General features: G+C 47.8%; 1 long non-coding RNA gene across 2 annotated transcripts; it reads left to right on the forward strand.

Moving 5' to 3' along the window:
* The first annotated feature begins 7,437 nt into the window (after positions 1–7,437).
* On the forward strand, positions 7,438–21,169 carry LOC133254290 (uncharacterized). Of its 2 annotated transcripts, XR_009738638.1 has the most exons (3): positions 7,438–8,032; positions 13,772–14,070; positions 20,249–21,169. It is a non-coding gene; the product is annotated as an uncharacterized LOC133254290 (long non-coding RNA). The 2 variants fall into 2 exon arrangements; XR_009738637.1 differs by having other exon boundaries at positions 13,772–21,169.
* Positions 21,170–21,173: the final 4 nt, after the last annotated feature.

Below are 21,173 nucleotides of genomic sequence, written 5' to 3' on the forward strand. Positions count from 1 at the left end.
AATTCCTGCTCTGGTTCCCTGTCTCCCTTCCCATTTGTGGAAGGAAAATCTAAACGGAGTCAGTATTGCTCAGCAAACTCTGTGACTTGGAGCTGGGAGGCCACAGAGGAAGATGACTCGCTGGCCTCCGCCTGGAGGGGGGCCTGACCTCTTGACCTGATGAAGTTGTCCAGAACACCTGCTGGAAAGGCAAGATGTCAGACCTGCAGGCAGATGTGCCTGCAGGCGGCCGGGCTCAGTCGCGTCCGACTCTTTGCCGCCCCAGGGACTGGAACCCACCGGGGCTCCTCTGTCCATGGAACTCTCCAGGCAGGAATACTGGAGTGGGTTGCCAGTTCCTCCTCCAGGGGATCGTCCCAACTCAGGGATCAAACCCGCCTCTCCTGTGGCTCCTGCATTTGCAGGCTGGTTCTTTACCACTGCGCCCCCTGGGAAGCCCCAAGATACCAGGACATTTACCTAAAATGACTTGGAGCCGTCTATCTGCTTATTGGACGCTGGCCCCAAAACATGATTTTAGGACAAATCTTTGTCCTAAAGGACAAAGGAGTCCTTAAGGACAGATCTTTTCTGACTCGGCATCCGTCAGTCACAGTCCTCTCCAGGCAACTTCTCGTGTCTTCCTGCCTCGTTTTCTTCTTTCTTTTCCTTTTTTTCCCCTGGCTTTGTGTCTTTAGAAGCCCCTGATCCTTTCTCCTTTGGGGTTACCCTGAATCTGTGTCTCCAAATTGCCCTCCTTAAGGCCCCAGATAAACTGTCCCTGTTTGCAGACTCCTGTGTGACATGTTTTGGCAGACACATCCTGGCGAACAGTCTGTAAGGAAACCAACCTCTCGCTCATAATCCTAGAACAAAAGCCTGGATCTGCTGACTTCCTTCCTCTTCCTGCCTCTCAGACACAGAACTTTCCAGAGCCAATGGCCTTTTCACACACAAGGCAATGGGATAAGAAGGTTCCAAGAGGGGAGACATGAGGCTTGAGGGAGGCTTTTCTGGGCCCTGAGATAAGAGTCCCTGCTTTCCTCTAGTCCTGCTGGGGGGCCGGTGGAGGGGTCTCCACACCTGCCGTCCGTCCCTCCTCCCTCCGTCCCTTCACCTGACCACGGGGGAGAGGGGGTGTCGAAGGCAAACACAGGTCCCAGGGGCAGAGCCCCCAGTCATGGAGGAGGACGTCCCCACTGGGGAACACGTTGTCTCCTCTGCAGACAAGCCTGGGCCCAGAGCAGCCCTCGGAGGCCTCTCCACCCCACCTCAGGACCCCTGCCCCCAGGAAGCCCATGCACCAACCACCACCCCTCCACCGGCTGACGGTAGTGACAGGCGCTGGCTTCCCAGAGGGGCCTGGGGAGAGGTATGCAGGAACCCAACCCCATGGCAACATTTTAAGCATCTTGAAACAAAGGTAATATAAAGCATCTCAAATTTCCTATTCTCATTTCTTAGGTTTCATACAGTACTTGGTAGAAAGTTGTATCAGACACTCTCCAGTGACAATTCAGCTAAGAAATTACGCTGAGTCCCTATGCAGCTAGAAGTACCTTAGAAAGAGTGCAGAACTCGGGATAGAGCTGATAACAGTTCATCACTGGCCCTTTACTCTGTCTTATCAGCTCATCTTAATTGCTTCTCAGGACACGGCAGAAAACCTTGGTACGAAATGTAACACTGAGCTTTACCTCCGTGAGGACTGAGTGAATAAAGTCGGTTTCCCATTAAGGCTGTGAGGCTACTCCCAGGCAGAGGGTCAGGTCCAGTTGTCAAAGTGTGGGTAGAAGAGAAGGAATTGGGGACAGTTCAGTTCAGTTCAGTTCAGCAGCTCAGTCGTGTCTGAATCTTTGCGACCCCATGGACTGCAGCATGCTAGGCCTCCCTATCCATCACCAACTCCCAGACATTGCTCAAACTCATGTCCAGTGAGTTGGTAATGCCATCCAGCCATCTCATCCTCTGTCGTCCCTTCTCCTCCTGCCCCCAATCCCTCCCAGCATCAGGGTCTTTTCCAAGGAGTCAGTTTACATGAGGTGGCCCAAGTACTGGAGCTTCAGCTTCAGCATCAGTCCTTCCAATGAACATGCAGGACTGATCTCCTTCAGAATGGACTGGTTGGATCTCCTTTCAGCCCAAGGGACTCTCAAGAGTCTTCTCCAACACCACAGTTCAAAAGCATCAATTCTTTGGTTCTCAGCTTTCTTTACAGTCCAACTCTCACATCCATACATGACCACAGGAAAAACCATAGCCTTGACTAGACGGACCTTTGTTTGCAAAGTAATGTCTCTGCTTTTTAATATGCTGTCCAGGTTGGTCATAACTTTTATTCCAAGGAACGAGTGTCTTTGAATTTCATGGCTGCAGTCACCATCGGCAGTGATTTTGGAGCCCAGGAAAATAAAGTCTGTCAGTCTCACCTAGAAAGATGGGCTTCCCAGATGGTGCTAGTGGTAAAAACAACAACAACAAAAACCCCGCCTGCCAATGCAGGAAACATGAGATGAGAGTTCGATCCCTGGGTCAGGAAGATCCCCTGGAGGAGAGCATGGCAACCCATTCCAGTATTCTTGCCTGGAGAACCCCATGGACAGGTGGGCTATGGTCTATAGGGTCGCGAAGAGTCAGACACGACTGAGTGACTAACACCTCCACAGTGTGTACTAAACCGACTTAGCAGGCACGCACGCCTCGAAGGACGTGGGTGAAATGAGCAGAGACGAGGTAAGCCTTTAGGGAAACAGCCTTAGTTCTGACGATCCCTGTGGCCCCGCAGAGACCCCAATTCCTTTGTGCCATCCCCAACGACATCCCTGCAAAGAGATGCTCCGAGGGTCCCACTGCAACAGGAGCCTGGCGCCATCCCCACTCTCTCTCCTGACTCAGCAGGGACCCTGAGATGATCGCCAGACCGCCCTCCCCCCGGGGCAGACAGATGTGGGGGCCAGTAAATGACATGTGACAATACCACCGTCCCGGGAGACACACGGCACAGAAGTGGCCGGTGTCAGCTCCAGCTCATCTGCCCAGACTGGTCCCGCTCCGGCCGTTGTCCACACGTGGCATGGAGGTCGTTTTAAGCCTGTTCATTTCACTCCTCTGCTGAAGAGCCTCCAACGACTCCCCTCCATCCTCAGAGTGAAAGACGTTAACGAAGTAACAAAAGACCGGATAAACCGGGTAACTCGCAGAGCTGGTCACGACGCAGCCCAGCTCTTCACTGCAGCCTCACACATCACCGCAACTGCCTTTCCGTGCACACACGCACACACGCAGACACACGCGAGCGCACGCACACACACACGCACACACACGCACACACGCAGACACACGCGAGCGCACGCGCACACACACGCACACACGCGCACACACGCAGACACACGCGAGCGCACGCACACACACACGCACACACGCGCGCACACACGCGCGCGCACACGCACACGCGCACGCGCACGCACACTCACACACGCCCACACACGCACGCACGCACACGCACGCAGTAGACACCCACACAGACCCACAGCTCAGCCGGCTCTCCCTGTTCAGTCTGCAGAAGCCACAGTCCTACCAACAGGCCTGTCTACCCTGTTCTCATTGCCTGAAATCTTGCTCCCGTGTGCCCCACCCACCCCGAGCTCCTCCACACTTCCTTTCTTGGCCAGCTCCCTTGATCTCCTCGGTCTCCTCTGGGCAGACCTCCTGGAACTCCTAAAACGTGACCAGGGTCCCTTGCCTGGAGCTCTTCGTGCTGCTGTGTCCGTCCCTAAGCAGGGTCACCAGTCTCTCCCTGGCTTTGCCTGGCCGAGGGCAGCCCTGTGTCCAGACCCCACCCTGTGATAGATGCTCAGAGGATAGTTTCAGAATTAATAAATGAGTAACAATTATTGTTCAGCCACTAAATTGTGCACTCTTTGCAAACTCGTGGACTATAGCATACCAGGCTTCCCTGTCCTTCACTGTCTCCCGGAGTTTACTCAAACTCATGTTCATTGAGTCAGTGATGCCATCCAACCATCTCATCCTCTGTCATCCCCTTCTCCTCCTGCCCTCAATCTTCCCCAGCATCACGGTCTTTTCCAATCAGTCAGCACTTCGCATCACGTGGCCAAAGTATTGGAGCTTCAGCTTCAGCATCAGTCCTTCCAGTGAATATTCAGGGTTGATTTCCTTTAGGATTAACTAGTTGGATCTCCTTGCAGTCCCAGGGACTCTCATGAGTAATATAAGTAGAGTATATTTAAAGAGTCTGAGACATAAGTTGCCTCCATCTGCCATCTAAAGTTACTTGTGGGGAGAAAGCTAGTCTAGTTGTCAGTATATGAACAGTGCAGAGCCCATCCTGTGCGTAGCTACCCCCTCGGAGGGCTGGTGAGATCTAGAAAGATGAGCTGGGTATTCAAACGGCTGACATGACCCAGGCCTTTCCTCCACCCGGGTGCCCACCGGCCCTCCCTCCACGGCTGAGAAGGTCTGGAACCTGGGCCATGTGCCAGCTAGGTGGTGTCCAGTGGTGCCCAGAGTGCCCTGACCCGGGTCCCTGCCCCGGCACTGAGCCACGTGAGCCCCCGAGTGAGAAGTGGAGGGGTGTGTTCCCCAGGGGTCTGCTCTGTTGGAAAATATCCCACTTCTCCATTTTACTCACATGTGGTTTTCCAAAGAAGGACACAAAAGTGATTCTTTTTCTGATTATCTGTTGGGCATTATGCCTTCCCCGAGAGAAGGTTTTACACCTCGAGCTACTTGATGAGTGAAAATGCCTTCCCTGAATCCTGTCTCCCAAGAGCGGAGAGGGCCTGGCCGGTAAGAACAGGACTCTGGTCTTCCTCCACCCTCTGTCGACAGGTGGCGTCCTCAGCATTACACCGCTGCCGCTGCGGATTCAGCTCTGCTGTGAATGGGGCTTCCAGGCGTCCTATTCACGTCCGTCTGAGACCTGCAGGAAACCCTTTTGCTGGCCTCTGAAAACAAGTGGACCTCTCACGGCTTCGAATTAATGAACCAGCTATAAACGAGTTTTGGATGTTGCTAGCTTAAAAGCAAAAGTAGGTAGAAACCAACACAGCCATGTAAAGCAATCATCTTCCCATTGCCATTTTTTTAAAAAGCAAAAGGAAATTCAGCATTTTGATAATCTATTTCTCCTGCTCCGTTTGCTATATCCCTATTGATTGATGGAAACACGACTGCAGGATGACACAAATGGTTAAAATATGTTCCCATGGCAACCCGGATGCAACCCACAGAAAATGAATGTGTATTGGTGCGATTAACTTATGGTCCAATTAAAAATAACATAATCCCCCCTTTAAGGGATTAGTGGATAAAACTGCATTTATTTTCTACTTGGTACTTTGTTCAAAAAAGAAAAAGATACTGTCTCAGCATGAAGAATTTTTGAAATGATATTTAATCAGAAATGAACATAAAACAGTGCGCGGTGACTTTAACTTTGGACGTTAGAGGCCCCTGAAGGCAGCGCGAGGGGCTTGTTGGGGACACAGAGTCTTGGGCCCTGAAGTGAGAGCTTCCGGGTAGCGGGCCCCTGGGAGGACAGATATACACAGTGAGTGTCTACGTACTGACCCCACTGGGCAGACAGGGCGAGCCCGGGGCAGCTCTATTCAGCGGGCTGGTTTGGAGGGATACTTGCACAAAAACAAGGATTTGCTGCTGAACTCCATAGACTTCAGTTCCCAGGTCTATACTGATTCCACTCTTCATTCTCCATCTCAATTCTCTCTTGCAGAGCCCGAGCCTCGTGCCCTCGTAGTGGGCATTCCTGCCTCTCTGCTTCGTCTCTGACTCGACTCTCAACTCGCTGACAAGAGAGATGCGGAAGACGGCCCCTCGGCTTCCACACCTGCGTGGGGCTCCCTGAGACACACGTCAGGTCCTTACCACCTGCCCCGACTGGGCCCCCACGGAGACGGAGCAGCAGGTGTGTGCGCAGGATGCAGGACCAGCCTGGTGGGTGGTGATAGAAGCAGACGGGCACTCAGAACTTGGAATAGAGTCCCGGCAGGGGCTGCAGGCCCATCCGGGCTGGGGGCAACATGTGGAGGAGAAAGGTCCAGGCTCCTCTTCTGCGTCCACCTGTCATTAGGTGGGGGCTGGCCCTGGGCACAGGTGTGACCCGGCCCAAGGTGGCCGTTCCTGCAGAGGGACCCAGTCAACACCAAAGTGGCTTAACCAAGGTTATGCAGAAAGGAGCCGTCAGCCTGGGGACCGTGGAGAGGTGGGCACCACCGTGGAGCCACCTGCAAGGTGAGTGTCGGGAGCCAAGCCCAGGCCAGCTGTGGCCATGGCCAGCTGTAGGCGGGGTGTGTGGGTGCAGCCGCTGTGTCCAGAAGGGTTTCCTGACCACAGTGGGGTCAAAGAGTGATGTTGGACCCGCACCACGCTCCTTGAAGCTGGCTTGGCTGAAGCAGAGGGAGTCAGCTTATACCGCTTATACCGATGTTGGGTCTGTGTTTGAACCCTGTCGTTTCAAATGACCCGTTCACTTCGTGTTTGTCTCTGCCTCCTTTATCTTCGCTGAAAACTGGGACTTATAACAGTGCTGACATGATCGGGATGTTGGAAGGATTAAATGAGATTATGCAAGCAGAGACCTAGGACTCTGCCTGCTACATGTTGAGTGCTTGCTCCATGACTGACGGATATTAGCATCATTTATTTAGATAAACCAATGGTTGTTTCTCAGCCTGGTCCCTCAGTTGCTGTGAACTTGTTCAGGTTTTCTGCTGTTCATTTTAAATTCTTCATGTTTCTACATCGAAATATTATTTCATGCACTTCTGGTTGGTTGCACCTTTTGCAAGTTCTATCCCCTGGATAAGAAAATGAATTTCAAATTTGTGTTCAGATGGGGCTTCCCAGATGGCGCTAATGTTACGTAAAGGACCCCCCAACCAATGCAGGAGATGTAAGAGACATGGGTTTGATCCCCTGGGTCAGGAAGATCCCCTGGAGGAGGGCACGGCAACCCACTGCAGTCTTCTTGCCTGGGAAATTCCATGGGCAGAGGAGCCTGGCAGGCTAGGGTTGCCCAGAGTCGGACACAACTGAAGTGACTTAGCACACACACAGTCAAAGGGTAAAAGGAAAGAACTGGTTCCTGCTGCTACAAAGGATATTAACCTCGCAGATGCGTGAGCTGGGGTCTCTCTTGGCAGCCAGCACTCTTTCTTGGTACTCCACTACCCAAGCGGACTGAGCTGCAGGAAGTCTTCACTCCGGAATAATGCGCACTTGAACTTCAAAAAGCAGATTGGACATCCATCCTGAGCCTCACCTGTTTGTCTTCATGTCCTCAGAATCGTGAACATGACCTCAGCGTTCGAATCTCGTGAGGCCACGAGATGGCATAATTTTGCCACAGAAGAGCCTCAAGTCTGGGGCGAGCCTCGGAGGGCCAAGCCGCTCTGGGCTCTCCTTGCTTCTGGGAGAGTCAGGTCTGTGTGGGCTCCAGGCCCTGCCTTCGGGACAGAGTCCTTCCAGTCCAGCCTGGTGACTGTGCCTCTGGGGGATCACGACTTAAATCAGGAGGAGCACCGTCCTCCCTGCAGACAGACCGATGGCTTAGGGGAGCCTAGTGATTTGTGTGTTTCATTGAAAACCCCAAATGTTGAACTGGCTGCTAAAACTCACAAACGGACAAATTCCCTTTCCCTTCCTCCCTCCCATCCCTCCCATGCCCCGCCCCCCACCTTATTCAGCAGCCTCCCCTTTACTTCTTTTGGCCTTGACCTTGCAGTTCTGCCTGGGGACCAGCTCACAGGTGCCAATGTAAATGGGAGAGAGTGCACAGAGTCCTCATGGGAAGGCAGGTGTGTGCCCTGGGCTGGAGAGAGTGCAGAGAGTCCTCCTGGGAAGGCAGGTGTGTGCCCCGGGCTTTCTGGAAGGACTTGTCTGGTTGCGTTGCGTCCACAGAATGAAGTTTCTGTTGTCTGACTGTTGTGTGTCGTCTGAGTTCTGGGTAGGAAGACTCTAGCTGGATGTAGATGCCTGTACATCCTGCCTGTGGAACTTGAGCTGAGATCAGGTAAGACAGATGTGTTATCTGCTGCGACTACCGGCATTTAACACGTCAGAACTTGTCATCTGACACTTAAGGTTGCCGAGGTGGGGTTGGGGTGAAAGGATAGATAATGAGTTTGGGATCGACACGTACACACGGTTGGGGTCTCTCTTGGGACTCCAAGAAAGTATTCATCTCTCAGTTGTGTCCGACCCCATGGGCTGTAGCCCACCAGGCTCCTCTGGCCATGGGATTCTCCAGGCAAGGACACTGGAGTGGGTAGCCTTTCCCTTCTTCAGGGGATCTTCCCAACCTAGGAATTGAACCCAGGCCTCCTGCATTGCAGGCAGATTGTTTGCCATCTGAGCCACTATACTGTTTGTACAATGGATAACCAACAAGAGCCTGCTGCACAGCACGGGGAGCTCTGCTCAATGTTATGTGGCGCCTGGACTGGAGGGGCTTGGGGGAGAATGGACACATGTCTGTGTGGCCGAGTGTCTGTGCTCTCCACCTGCAACTACCATAACACTGTCAGCTACACCCTGATACAAATGAAAAGTTAAAGAAATTAGGTGAGCGCTCCATTTACTGGCAATGGAGATCGACCAAGTTGCTTGGTGCTTGGGTGGTGGGTGCTGGTCCTGAAGACCTGAGTTCAAACCCCAAGCCCCTTGGCTGCATGGTTGGTCTCTGACAAGCTATTTAACCCCTTTGTGTCCAGTCTCTATCCATGGAAGAGGGAGCACAGTGGTATGTAGGCGCATCTTAAGTGCTTCCTACACACTTGTGATAATGTCCCAATTTTTATAGTAGCTCATCTTTGTCCTTTAGGATGTCTCCTTTCAAAATAACTTTAAAATGTTGCAAACACAGTAGATTTTGCTCATCAGTTCAGTTCAGTCGCTCAGTCGTGTCTGACTCTTTGTGACCCCATGAACCACAGCACACCTCCCTGTCCATCACCAACTCCCGGAGTTGACTCAAATTCATGTCCATCGAGTCAGTGATGCCATCCAGCCATCTCATCCTCTGTTGTCCCCTTCTCCTCCTGCCCTCAATCCCTCCCAGCATCAGAGTCTTTTCCAATGAGTCAACTCTTCGCATGAGGTGGCTAAAGTATTGGAGTTTTAGCTTCAGCATCAGTCCTTCCAAAGAACACCCAGGACTGATCTCCTTTAGAATGGACTGGTTGGATCTCCTTGCAGTCCAAGGGACTCTCAAGAGTCTTCTCCAACACCACAGTTCAAAAGCATCAGTTCTTCGGCGCTCAGCCTTCTTCACAGTCCAACTCTCACATCCATACATGACCACAGGAAAAACCATAGCCTTGACTAAACGGACCTTTGTTGGCAAAGTAATGTCTCTGCTTCTGAATATGCTCTCTAGGTTGGTCATAACTTTCCTTCCAAGGAGTAAGCATCTTTTAATTTCATGGCTGCAGTCACCATCTGCAGTGATTTTGGAGCCCCCAAAAATGAAGTCTGACACTGTTTCCACTGTTTCCCCATCTATTTCCCATGAAGTGATGAGACCGGATGCCATGATCTTAGTTTTCTGAATGTTGAGCTTTAAGCCAACTTTTTCACTCTCCTCTTTCACTTTCATCAACAGGCTTCTTAGTTCCTCTTCACTTTCTGCCATAAGGGTGGTGTCATCTGCATATCTGAGGTTATTGAGATTTCTCCCGGCAATCTTGATTCCAGCTTGTGTTTCTTCCAGCCCAACGTTTCTCATGATATACTCTGCATATAAGTTAAATAAGCAGGGTGACAATATACAGCCTTGACATACTCCTTTCCCTATTTGGAACCAGTCTGTTGTTCAATGTCCAGTTCTAACTGTTGCTTCCTGACCTGCATACAGATTTCTCAAAAGGCAGGTCAGGTGGGCTGGTATTCCTATCTCTTTCAGAATTTTCCACAGTTTATTGTGATCCGCACAGTCAAAGGCTTTGGCATAGTCAATAGAGCAGAAATAGATGTTTTTCTGGAACTCTCTTGCTTTTTCGATGATCCATCAGATGTTGGCAATTTGATCTCTGGTTCCTCTGCCTTTTCTAAAACCAGCTTGAACATCTGAAGTTCCCCTGGTCGGTAGGTGCCCAATATGCTACTGGAGATCAGTGGAGAAATAACTCCAGAAAGAGTGAAGGGATGGAGCCAAAGCAAAAACACAACTGGCGTTTTGGATTGTGATTTGACTGGTGATAGAAGCAAGGTCCGATGCTGTAAAGAGCAATATTGCATAGGAACCTGGAATGTTAGGTCCTTGAATCAGGGCAAATTGGAAGTGGTCAAACAGGAGATGGCAAGAGTGAACATCAACATTCTGTTAGGGGAAGCACGCTGATTGAAACCGCCCACCCTGGCCAGGCACCATAGTAACCATTTGCATGAGTTGTTTTATGACAGGAGATCCTGATAAGGAATACGGAACTAATAAGCCATCACCAACAGGAAGAGTTCGGGAAAGGTCAAAAGGAGACACCGCGTGTCCGTCCACTTCCCAGAATCCCTCTCGCCAGCATCCATCTTGGCTGAGCGATGCGTGCACCACCAGGAAAGACTCTGAATTAGAATGATTGGCCAAAGACCACCCGGAAACTAATCCCATCACCATAAAACCGGAGATTGCGAGCCACGCGGCAGAGCAGTTCTCCTGTGTTCCCTTACCTACTGCTCTCCACCCGGGCGCCCTTTCCCAGTAGAGTTTCTTGCTTTGTCAGCACATTTGTCTCCTCGGACAATTCATTCCCGAGTGTTAGACAAGAGCCCAGTTTCAGGCCCTGGAAGGGGTCCGTCTTCCTGCAACAAATGGCGACTCTGGCGAGGACTCTTCTTTGCTGAGACTGACATCCCGACCACTCGGGGTACTCAGGGGCCAGCTTGCCTGCCAATGGACCAGACCCAACAGCCGTAACTGGGACCCTTTTGTCCCTGGTCTCCTCCTGACGCAGACAACTGGCCAGAGTGCCCCGACCGGCAAGGAACAAGAGACTTTATTGACCTCTCTCCCGTTCCCTCACTCTTTCTTCTCCTTAACCCTTCCTATCCTTCCCCGTTTTTCTAGTCCCCCGGTCCTGGACACAGGAATCTGGTCAAAGGGCCTTCAGCCTGAGCTGAGGATTGGAGACTGATCACCTCCTCTTGGCAGAGAACTCGAATTCTGGTTCTGGCCTGGTCTGGTTTCTGGCAGGGCCGAGTTCCAGCCCTCTCTTCTCTGGAGGCCCAGGGAAAAGTCCCATAACGCCTGGGTATCTGCAGGTGGCAGGAGCCGTCTGTAAGGCCAGCCCTTTCGCCCCCCTCTCCCGTCTCCTCCCCCTTCTTCTTTCAACCTGGCTTCCTTTCCTGCCTTTGAAATCTTTGATGTTAGTACTTGGATCTGAAGTTGTGTCTCTATAGGAGGTTTTCTGAGAGACTGTATTCTTGTATTTAAGGGAGTGTCTGACGACATGCCAGGTTTACATGTGTGTGTTTTAAATCTGTGTTCTGTGTTGTGATTTTTCATGACCATTTTGCTTTGTCTGGCCGCCATTTGGTTTAGACCTGCCGCCATTTCGTTAGAACTTGATTTTCTTTCCCTGTGCCTTGAGACCAGGGCTCTCAGGAACACTTATCTAGACCATCTCTAACTCCTGAGACTGAGGGAAAAGGGGAAAAAGACTTTAAAAATTTTACTTATTTCAATTTTTTTTTTATAAACTAGTAAATTTTATATTGTAATATCTAATTCGTGACTAAACTTAGAAAATGAAGCCAGATCTTGCACTGTGTCTGTCTAAATATGTCTTGGTATGTCTTTGTCTCTGGGTAATATTTTGAGGTTAATTTGTAAATGAGCTCTATTTATTTGGCTTAAAAAAGGTAAGCACTTACAAATCAAATAATTCTAAATTAAACAATAAATTCCAGGTTCATGTGAACTGGGAAATATTCAGTATTAAATACCTGATATTAATGTTTGTTTGTTGACCTATCTAATATAGACATGTCTTAGAGTAATTAAGTAGAATATTTTCATTGTACCTAGGTTTAATAGAAGTTAAATATTATATCTGTTACAAGTTTATCAACAAGGAAATTACCTCGAGTGAAGAGACTTCTAAAAAAATGTAAATGAGATATGAGCTTTTATATAAACTCTATTAAGAATAATTATTCTTTAGAAATATCTGTCTAAAATAGTCTCTCCAGATTGGCGTAACTTAAATTTCTGAGGGTTGTGCCAAGTGTGCTAAGTGTTGGAAGTCTATTGAATAGTTAGGTCATTTCCAAATAAGATTTTGAAACATTTGCTACTAAACACTAATTTCCTTTTACAGAGAAACTAAAGAGATGTGGGACTATAAATGAATAATGCTTGGTGCCATCCTAAATGTTGTAAGAAAGCAAGGGTTTTAGAAATTATCACTGGTATTTATGCTCACCAATCTATAAAATGCTAATATAAAATTCTTGGTTGCTGAATGAAAGTACAAAGTGTGTTTTCAGTAAAAAAAAAAGAAAGAAAAAGGTATGAAAAATACTAAAGAGTTATGCATGATCAGGATTTTCTAAAATTGGATTACAATTAGTTAGATAAATGAATTTTGTTAGATATGACACAGCCATAAGAAAACTGGTTAGAGTCAGCTGGGTCCAAGATGGCGGAGCTGACTCTCACTAGACGTTGAGCCGTAGCATTTACGCCCATTGTGACATATCAGCAAGCTAAATGATGCGCCCGTCAACACTGACTAAATCTGACCAATGTTCTAAACCCCTTTAATTGATCTTTTCCATAAAACTTCCTAAATAGAATTCTTTTGAAGTTCTTTCGACCTCTAGCTAACTTTGGGGTGCTTCAGAGGGCCCCTGAAACATCCCAAAGAGCGATATTAAACTGTGTTTATTTGGTTGGTTAAATTACATGAAAAAGACTATCAAATGAGTAATAAATCCACTCATGTTATAATGTATGGTAAAATTACTAATACAGATATCCTAGAAATTATATGGAGTTCTTAACATTCTGATATGTCCTGGTATTCTAATGGAAAACCTGATGACTTCACAAAAGTTAACAGAAGGACTGAATGAACCAGAGAATATGCTTATAACTTTTATGGTTTCTATCTGAAAAATGATTGGTTTTCAGGGAGTAGGGAAAACCTTCCTCTCAAACGAATTATGACAATACTTTGGTAAAATTAAACGTTATAAACAAAGCAATTATATTTTCTCTCTATCTGACTCCTCCAGAAATTAGAAATTCTTAGGTTTCCAGTAAGTTTATCAAATGAGTTAGGAATGTTATCTCATGGGTACAAAAATCTCAAGAAATTTTTGAGACCTTAAAAAGGGAAGCATTCAACTAGATTTGTTAGGCAAAATCTGTGATAAGCCTTTGGTGTGAGTTTCCCAGCCCTCTTTTATTTTAAAAGTCCAGGCTGAGACTCTATAAATGTTTTGGCAAAATAAAAAGTCTATAGTCAATTATGGTTATATAAATCATCAGACCAAAATTAGTGAGAACAGACCTATTTTGCAAACAAACTAGCCTTAATTTGGTTATATTTGATTAAAATGAGGGTAATTTTAGGGAGAAAAAGATATTTCAAAAAATGTTAAATCCCAGTTTGTTAATGGGGGTCTGCATCTAGTTAAGACTCATCTCTTAGATAGTTCTTTGCTGTTATGTGATATTAATGTAAAATTTAATTGAATTCTTAAAGAACACCCTAAGTTTGTTTCTGAAGCTTATTTCAGTTTGTTTCTGAAGCTTATCTATCTTTGGATGAAGATCAGATGCCTCATGACCTGCAACCAGGACTGGAAAAAGACATAATTTAAGGGACTGTCTCCAACCTGGATGGAAGGACTTTTTTTTACCAGGTACTCTTAACTAGCTCATGCACAATGAAACTGAAGGGAAATTAACTCTTAGATTATTTCCCACTTGCAAAGGCCCCTACAGTGGATTGGTCTATAGAGAAGACAGCTGACCTGATCTCACCTTAAAATGATGCTCAAGCAGGAGAAACTACACTACACCAGGATGGGAAGACGATGACATCAGAGGTAGGCAGCTTGCCCGAGATGCTGGACCTGATTCATATGATCATTTATGTTTTCTTGACTTCTTAGACCTTTGCATATAAATCAAATCCTTTTCTATCATAGGCCTGATTCTATGCTAGTTTTAAAAATCAATTCAATTGTTGGGTTTGTGGCCAATTACCTGTGTCTAGTTCTGGGTTACCTTGTTAAATTTCTCTACTACAAGACTCTAACTGGTTGGCCCTGAGAAAATTTACTTAAAAAAACAATTATAGTCATATTCAGGTTACTGTGATGTTACTATACGGGATCCCCTCACCGGGCCAATTAATAATGCCTGCTCTGACTCTGGCCATAAATTTGAGCCTTTATCTATTACTCAAGCACAATCAGAGCAACAAGTAAAGTTTCAGCAAAGGAGGAAAAATCTACCACAATTATGGGATGGATTTATATAGATAACACCAGGCTATGGTAATTTAGGTTTAAAGTCTCCTCTGTGTTGGAAACAATTAAATCATACTAAGGATAATCACTCTAGTAACACTAGAAAACTGGGCTATGTGCCTTATAGATAGTGGTGCCAATATATAATTTCCCTGGAAGATAAAGATTCTACAGAGCAGACTAAGTCAGATGACCTGAGATCTACTGGGCTATATCTAATGGAAGCTCTTAAGTCTTCCTTGTGACTTTACTAATACTGCTGGCTATGTTATTTGTATTTCACCTGTTTTACAAAATTACTGTTTCTTACACCGTCAAATGCCTGTGTGAGGCCTCTAACAGAATAATATATAGTGCCAATAAGATCGATGATGGTAACAGTGTAACTCTAGATATGGGGAGAAGCAACAAGAGGGGATATTTTCCTGGACCAAGAGGCTAGCAAGACAGGTGGTCCAGAGAATTTTGGATACTGTTTCATGGCCTAGTCCAGTAACAGCACATTGAGTGGCCTGTCAACAAAATCTTTGCCAAACCTGAGAATGGACGTTCTCAGCACCGTGGGATAAAATGGTCATGAAATGCCCCCCTCAAAATCATGGTCAAGTTTATGAGCAAGAGAGGGCTCTGCCAACTGAAGACTGACACTTGCCGGCTTCATCTACAAAGATTAAATCATGGCCACTGAAACTGCTGACTTTCAACGCCCCTGAAAGGAGCTCAGGGTGAAAACCAGGAATGGGGCACTCTGTGCTCTGGGAAAAACTGGCATAACAGGCCTTCAGATAGTTATATCTTTTCAGGAGAAGATTTTATGAGTCCCAATTCTTGCATCTTCTCATACCTAGAGGAACACTGGCGTCATTAATGGTGAAATCTGCTTTGGCTAACTAGGTGATGCCATAGGTGTACTTTCCGATTAGACCTTGTGTTGCTAAACACTTGCGTTTTCTGAGTCGTGTCAGGCTTGGATGCCACCATTCTCAAAACAATGTCTGCTGGAAGCCGGTAACTGCAATCTTTTTATAAAACTAGGCAACTGGCTACAAGTCTCCCTGAAGTGCCAGGTCCAGACTGGGTTTCAGGCCTATTCTTCTAAAAAGAAATGAGATTTATTTTGTCTACTAAATTCCAGTTTTCACTCCTCCAACTACTTCTAATTGGGTCTGTTACACCAAAATGGCAGACCAAGGGACTGAGATTTTAATCATATAAGACTCAGATCTAGAACTTGGAACTCAGAAATACTTCCAATTCAGTGTTTATACTCCAAGCTGAGGCAGTCTTATGCTCCATTTTGACAGGAAGTTATCACAGTCATAGTTGCCTGCTGCTGCTGCTGCTGCTGCTAAGTTGCTTCAGTCGTGTCCAACTCTGTGTGACCCCATAGACGGCAGCCCACCAGGCTCCCCCGTCCCTGGGATTCTCCAGGCAAGAACACTGGAGTGGGTTGCCATTTCCTTCTCCAATGCGGGAAAGTGAAAATTGAAAGTGAAGTCACTTAGTCGTGTCCGACTCTAGCGACCCCATGGACTGCAGCCCACCAGGCTCCTCCGTCCGTGGGATTTTCCAGGCAAGAGTGCTGGAGTGGGGTTACAGACGGAGTAGAACTCTGTGGGGCTCTGGAGTGAGATCTGTTCTGTGTCCTCCATTTCTCGTCTGTAGGATATAGGCTTCATTCAGCCTCCTTGACCTTCCCTGAGCTCCAAAGGGTGGATTCAAACAATTGCTAATCAGGGAAGGGAGGGGATACAGAAACAGGAGAAACAATCAAAGGTTGGTGCAGCCTCCAGATAGAGTCCTGGTTCCTACTCAAAGGAATATACATAACAATGTCTTTGCGCCCCCACCCAGGTGGGGATGGTAACTTCAGACTGAACACAAGATTCCTGGAGCACAGCTCTGTTGCCTCACCACCAACCAATCAAAAAGGGTCACAAACCCTGCAGCCCTCACCCCAAATGTTGCCTCCTGTTTCTGGGGACCAGAGATAACCATCCTGTTAGGTCTCCTGTTTGGCCCTTGTCTATTTCATCTCTGAGAGGGGCAAACAGTTTCAGACTAAATTGCTGTTATTATAACGGTGAATGCTGGTTTCAGGCAAAAAATAATCTTGACTTAGATCTGGTAGAGAGAGACTTCTGCTCTGCGAGGCAGGCTACGCCCATGCACAGCAGGAAGAAGTTACGGAAGAAAGAGACCTCCGCCCCAATTCCCAAGAAGTATCTTGAGTATGAAGTCTCTCGGGGGGAGTTGTTAGGGGAAGCACACTGATTGAAACCGCCCACCCTGGCCAGGCACCATAGTAACCATTTGCATGAGTTGTTTTATGACAGGAGATCCTGATAAGGAATACAGAACTAATGAGCCACCACCAACAGGAAGAGTTCGGGAAAGGTCAAAAGGAGACACCGCGTGTCTGTCCACTTCCCAAAATCCCTCTCGCCAGCATCCATCTTGGCTGAGTGATGCGTGCACCACCAGGAAAGACTCTGAATTAGAATGATTGGCCAAAGACCACCCGGAAACTGATCTCATCATCATAAAACCCGAGACTGCGAGCCACATGGCAGAGCAGCTCTCCTGGGTTCCCTTACCCTACTGCTCTCCACCCGGGCGCCCTTTCCCAATAAATCTCTTGCTTTGTCAGCACATGTGTCTCCTCGGACAATTCATTCCGAGTGTTAGACAAGAGCCCGGTTTCGGGCCCTGGAAGGGGTCCTCCTTCCTGCAACAATTCTAGGAATCAGCAAACAACTAAAATGGACTGGAATGGGTGAATTTAGCTCAGATGACCATTATATCCACTACTGCGGGCTGGAATCCCTTAGAAGAAATGGAGTGGCCATCATGGTCAACAAGAGTCCAAAATGCAGTACTTGGATACAATCTCAAAAACGACAGAATGATCTCTGTTCGTTTCCAAGGCAAACCATTCAATATCACAGTAATCCAAGTCTATGCCCCAACCAGTAACGCTGAAGAAGCTGAAGTTGAACGGTTCTATAAAGACCTACAAGACCTTTTAGAACTAACACCCCCAAAACATGTCCTTTTCATTATAGGGGACTGGAATGCAAAAGTGGGAAGGAAGGAAGTCAAGATTTTGCTCCTATCCTTCACCTAATTTCTCCCACTCTTAACATATTACATCACCAGACCCCAGTGATCAAAACCAGGAAATTCATGTGGATGCAACTGAGTAACTAAGCTGGAAATTTTATTCATGTCTCTCCAACTGTCTGACTAACACGCTCCTTTGAGTCAGGACCCAGTCCCTCTGTGACCAGCAGCCCAGCCCCGGGGGGCTTCCTGCGCCTTTCACAACCTGAGCACTTGGGAGGGCTCTGGCAAGCGAGTCCGTGGAATGTCTTTTGCTTTGGGATAATCTGATATTTCCTCACAGTTACACTGAGCTGATGTGTTTGGGGCAAGAATCCCGCAGAACTCTCTGCATCCTATGGAGAACGACAGGGTGTCGAGAGTCTTCCTCTCTAACCAGGGGTTTCAAATCTGGTAGATTCCACCAATGGAGGTTGAAGGAAAACAATAGAAAGAATTTTTTTTTTTCTGGAAAGTTGCAAAAAAGCAAACCTAGAGTTTCTAGTGCCAACGCAATTTACATAGTGTTTACATCATACTTAAAACTATTTACATAACGTTGACATTTTATGAGGGGGGGGTCTTGGAACCAATTAGAACCAATCAGAACGATTGTTCTGCTAATGTTGATGATTCGGGTGGTGTCAGGGGGGTTTCCTCACTGTAGAGTCTCTGTTTTTCTTCGTCGTTGGTACACACCCATGGGCTTCCCTGGTGGCTCAGACAGTAAAAAGAATCTGCCTGCAATGCAGGAGACCTGGGTTCCATCCCTTGGTCGGGAAGATCCTCTGGATTCCCTGGGTCAGTAAGATCCCCAGCAGGAGGGAATGGCGACCCACTCCAGTATTCTGGCCTGGAGAATTCCGTGGACAGAGGAGCCTGGTGGGCTATGGGGTCACAAAGAGTCTGACACAACTGAGTGACTGGTACACACACACTCACTTCGAGGAGGTGTACCGAGACTCCACTGTGGTTTCTCATCATGCTGACACCTGCCACGTTTAGCAACAGTAGGTGGTTCTGGCTTACAGACATAATCACTGTGGTGTCAGCCTGAGGGAAATTTTCTATTTCCATATTTGCATATGTCTTTGTGATTCTGTTATAAGGAAGAGCTGCCCCTTCTCCACTGTATGAATGCTTGTGTATGTGTTCAATCATGCATTCGTTCCTCACTGATATGACTGTGGACTTACGGGTATCGATTTTATGCTGTGGGTTAGTAATTACTGTCATTGTTTATTTTGTTGCTCAAATTATCCCATATTTCGCCTCTGGGGCTCCTGTGGTCTGTCCATGTTCCCTCATCGTTTTCTGAGCGCTTGCTTAACTTCTGACACCATGCATGTTCCAGGCTCATGGTGTGTTTTCCCAACACCACACGGAGTTAACCGTTTTGCAAGGAGTCTTGCTTCCTTTATTGGAGACTCATACTTAGAAACAAATATCTGGCCTCCAGGTGTGCCACTGTCCCGGGGGTGTCCTTGCCTCTAGGCTACCCAAGCAGACAGAACTGGGGCGACATGTGGACCCCTTGAGGTTATTCCCTCAGCTCCCATCATCCCCTCCTCCTCTTTGCCTGAATCATAGCGCCTTTTCCTGACGGTGAGAAGCCTGGTTTTCATCCCCGCGTTGTGTTTACATAGCCGCTCAGTCCTAGATTAACCGCACTGCACTTCGGACGAAGTGTGCTGCCCTTGCCCCTGCGGGAAACACAGTTCCGAACGACAGTAAAATACTTGAGCATGGGTCGCTCTGTCCTGAGCTGCACCGTGTGGTCAGTAAACCGTTTTCCAAACGTATCAGGTTAGTGATGGGTTCCTCTGGAACCGTTGTGTCCCGGCTGGCACCCCACATCTTGGCCGATTCTAAGTGCTGTTCTGGGGAAGTCGTTCCAGACGCACAGCGGTCTGGCTCCCCTCCCCCTCACTCCCCCGCCCGTCCCCACCCTTCCCGCATTGGTGACTAATCTCCTGTCTGATTTATGCATCTGCATTTCTTTTGCACAGAAAGCAGACGTGTTCTTTCGCCATCTCCCTTCTCTCTTACAGGAGGACAGGATACTAAACACTCTTGTACTTCACCTTTTTCACTTAGCAGTATATCCCGTAATATCCATATCAGTTCTTACAAGTCCTCGTTTTTTTAACAGCTGAATAATGCTGCTTTGTGTTCAACAGTTTTCTCAATGACTACTTAGGTTCTTCCTACATTTTTTCAACAACAAATAATGCTACAATGAATAACAACATATATACATATACTCACACATATACACACACACATGTACACATACATATACATTTTGATTATATGTACACATATGTACATCTGGTGGCTTAGCGATAAACAATGCGCCTGCCAATGCAGAAGACTTAAAGAATGCAGGTTTGACCCCTGGGTGGGGACGATCCCTTGAAGAAGGAAATGGCAACCCACTCCAGTATTCTTGCCTCGAGAATCCCACGGACAGAGGAGTCCATGGTGTCACAAAGAGTCGGACACAAGTGAGCAACTGAGCACCCAGCCACACATACACATAAACACTTGCATACAGATGTATATCTGGAGTTAGGAGTTAGCTACTACTGTATAGCAAGTCACTTCCAAATGTAGTATCTTAAAACAGCAGCTCTTTATCACTTTACAGAATCTGCTGATCAGGAATCCACGCACAACTCAGCCGGGTCGCCTGGCTCTGGGTCGAGGTGCCAGCAGGAGGTGGTCTCACTCAAAGGAGGACCTGCATGCAAGCTCGCGGGGCGGCTGTGTGCGGGATGTGAGCCCTCTGCAGCGCTGGGCTGAGAGCCTCACTTCCTGCCTGGCTGGAGGCCGCCCTGAGTTCCTGGGTTGTCTGCAGTGGCTCATTGCTTCGAGTCTGTCTTCCTTCCATGTGAGCGAGCAAGACAGAGCAAAACCTGAGTCCAGTCTTTTTGCAACCTGATCTCAGATGTTGCCTTCTGTCCCTTTCATCACATTCTGTTCATTAGAGGTGTGTCACTCCTGGTAACTCAGGTGGTAAGGAATCTGCCTGCAATGTGGGAGACCTAGGTTTGATCCCTGAGTTGGGAAGATCCCCTGGAGGAGGGGATGGCAACCCACTCCAGTATTCCTCCCTGGAGAATCCCATGGACAGAGGAGCCTGGAGGGGTACAGTCCAGAGGTCGGGCACAACTGAGTGACCGGCACTTTCACCAGGTCTGGGTAACACTTAAGGGAGAAAGGAGTGTGGGGCACAAGCCCCAGGACGCAGGGCGCCTGGGGACCGTCCAGAGCCTGCCTGCTGCAGAACGGATCTTCAGGGCACATTCTCAGAAGAGAACTGCTAGTTCAGAGTGTGTGTGTGTGTGTGTGTGTGTGTGTGCGTGCGTGTGTGCCGGCAGGTGGATCACACAGATTTGCATCCCCACCAGTCACGTGTAAGAGTGTGTTTGCCCATAGCCTGGACAGTTGGGTGTACCACCAGACATTTCTATTTTTACCAATCTGGCAGGTGAAAAAATAGTATTTCAATGAAAAAACATGCTCACAGTCATTCATAATGAAATAAAAATAAAACAACATTGAAACACTGG

Source organism: Bos javanicus, chromosome 9 (genome assembly GCF_032452875.1).
Source record: "Bos javanicus breed banteng chromosome 9, ARS-OSU_banteng_1.0, whole genome shotgun sequence".
Lineage (NCBI taxonomy): Eukaryota > Metazoa > Chordata > Mammalia > Artiodactyla > Bovidae > Bos > Bos javanicus.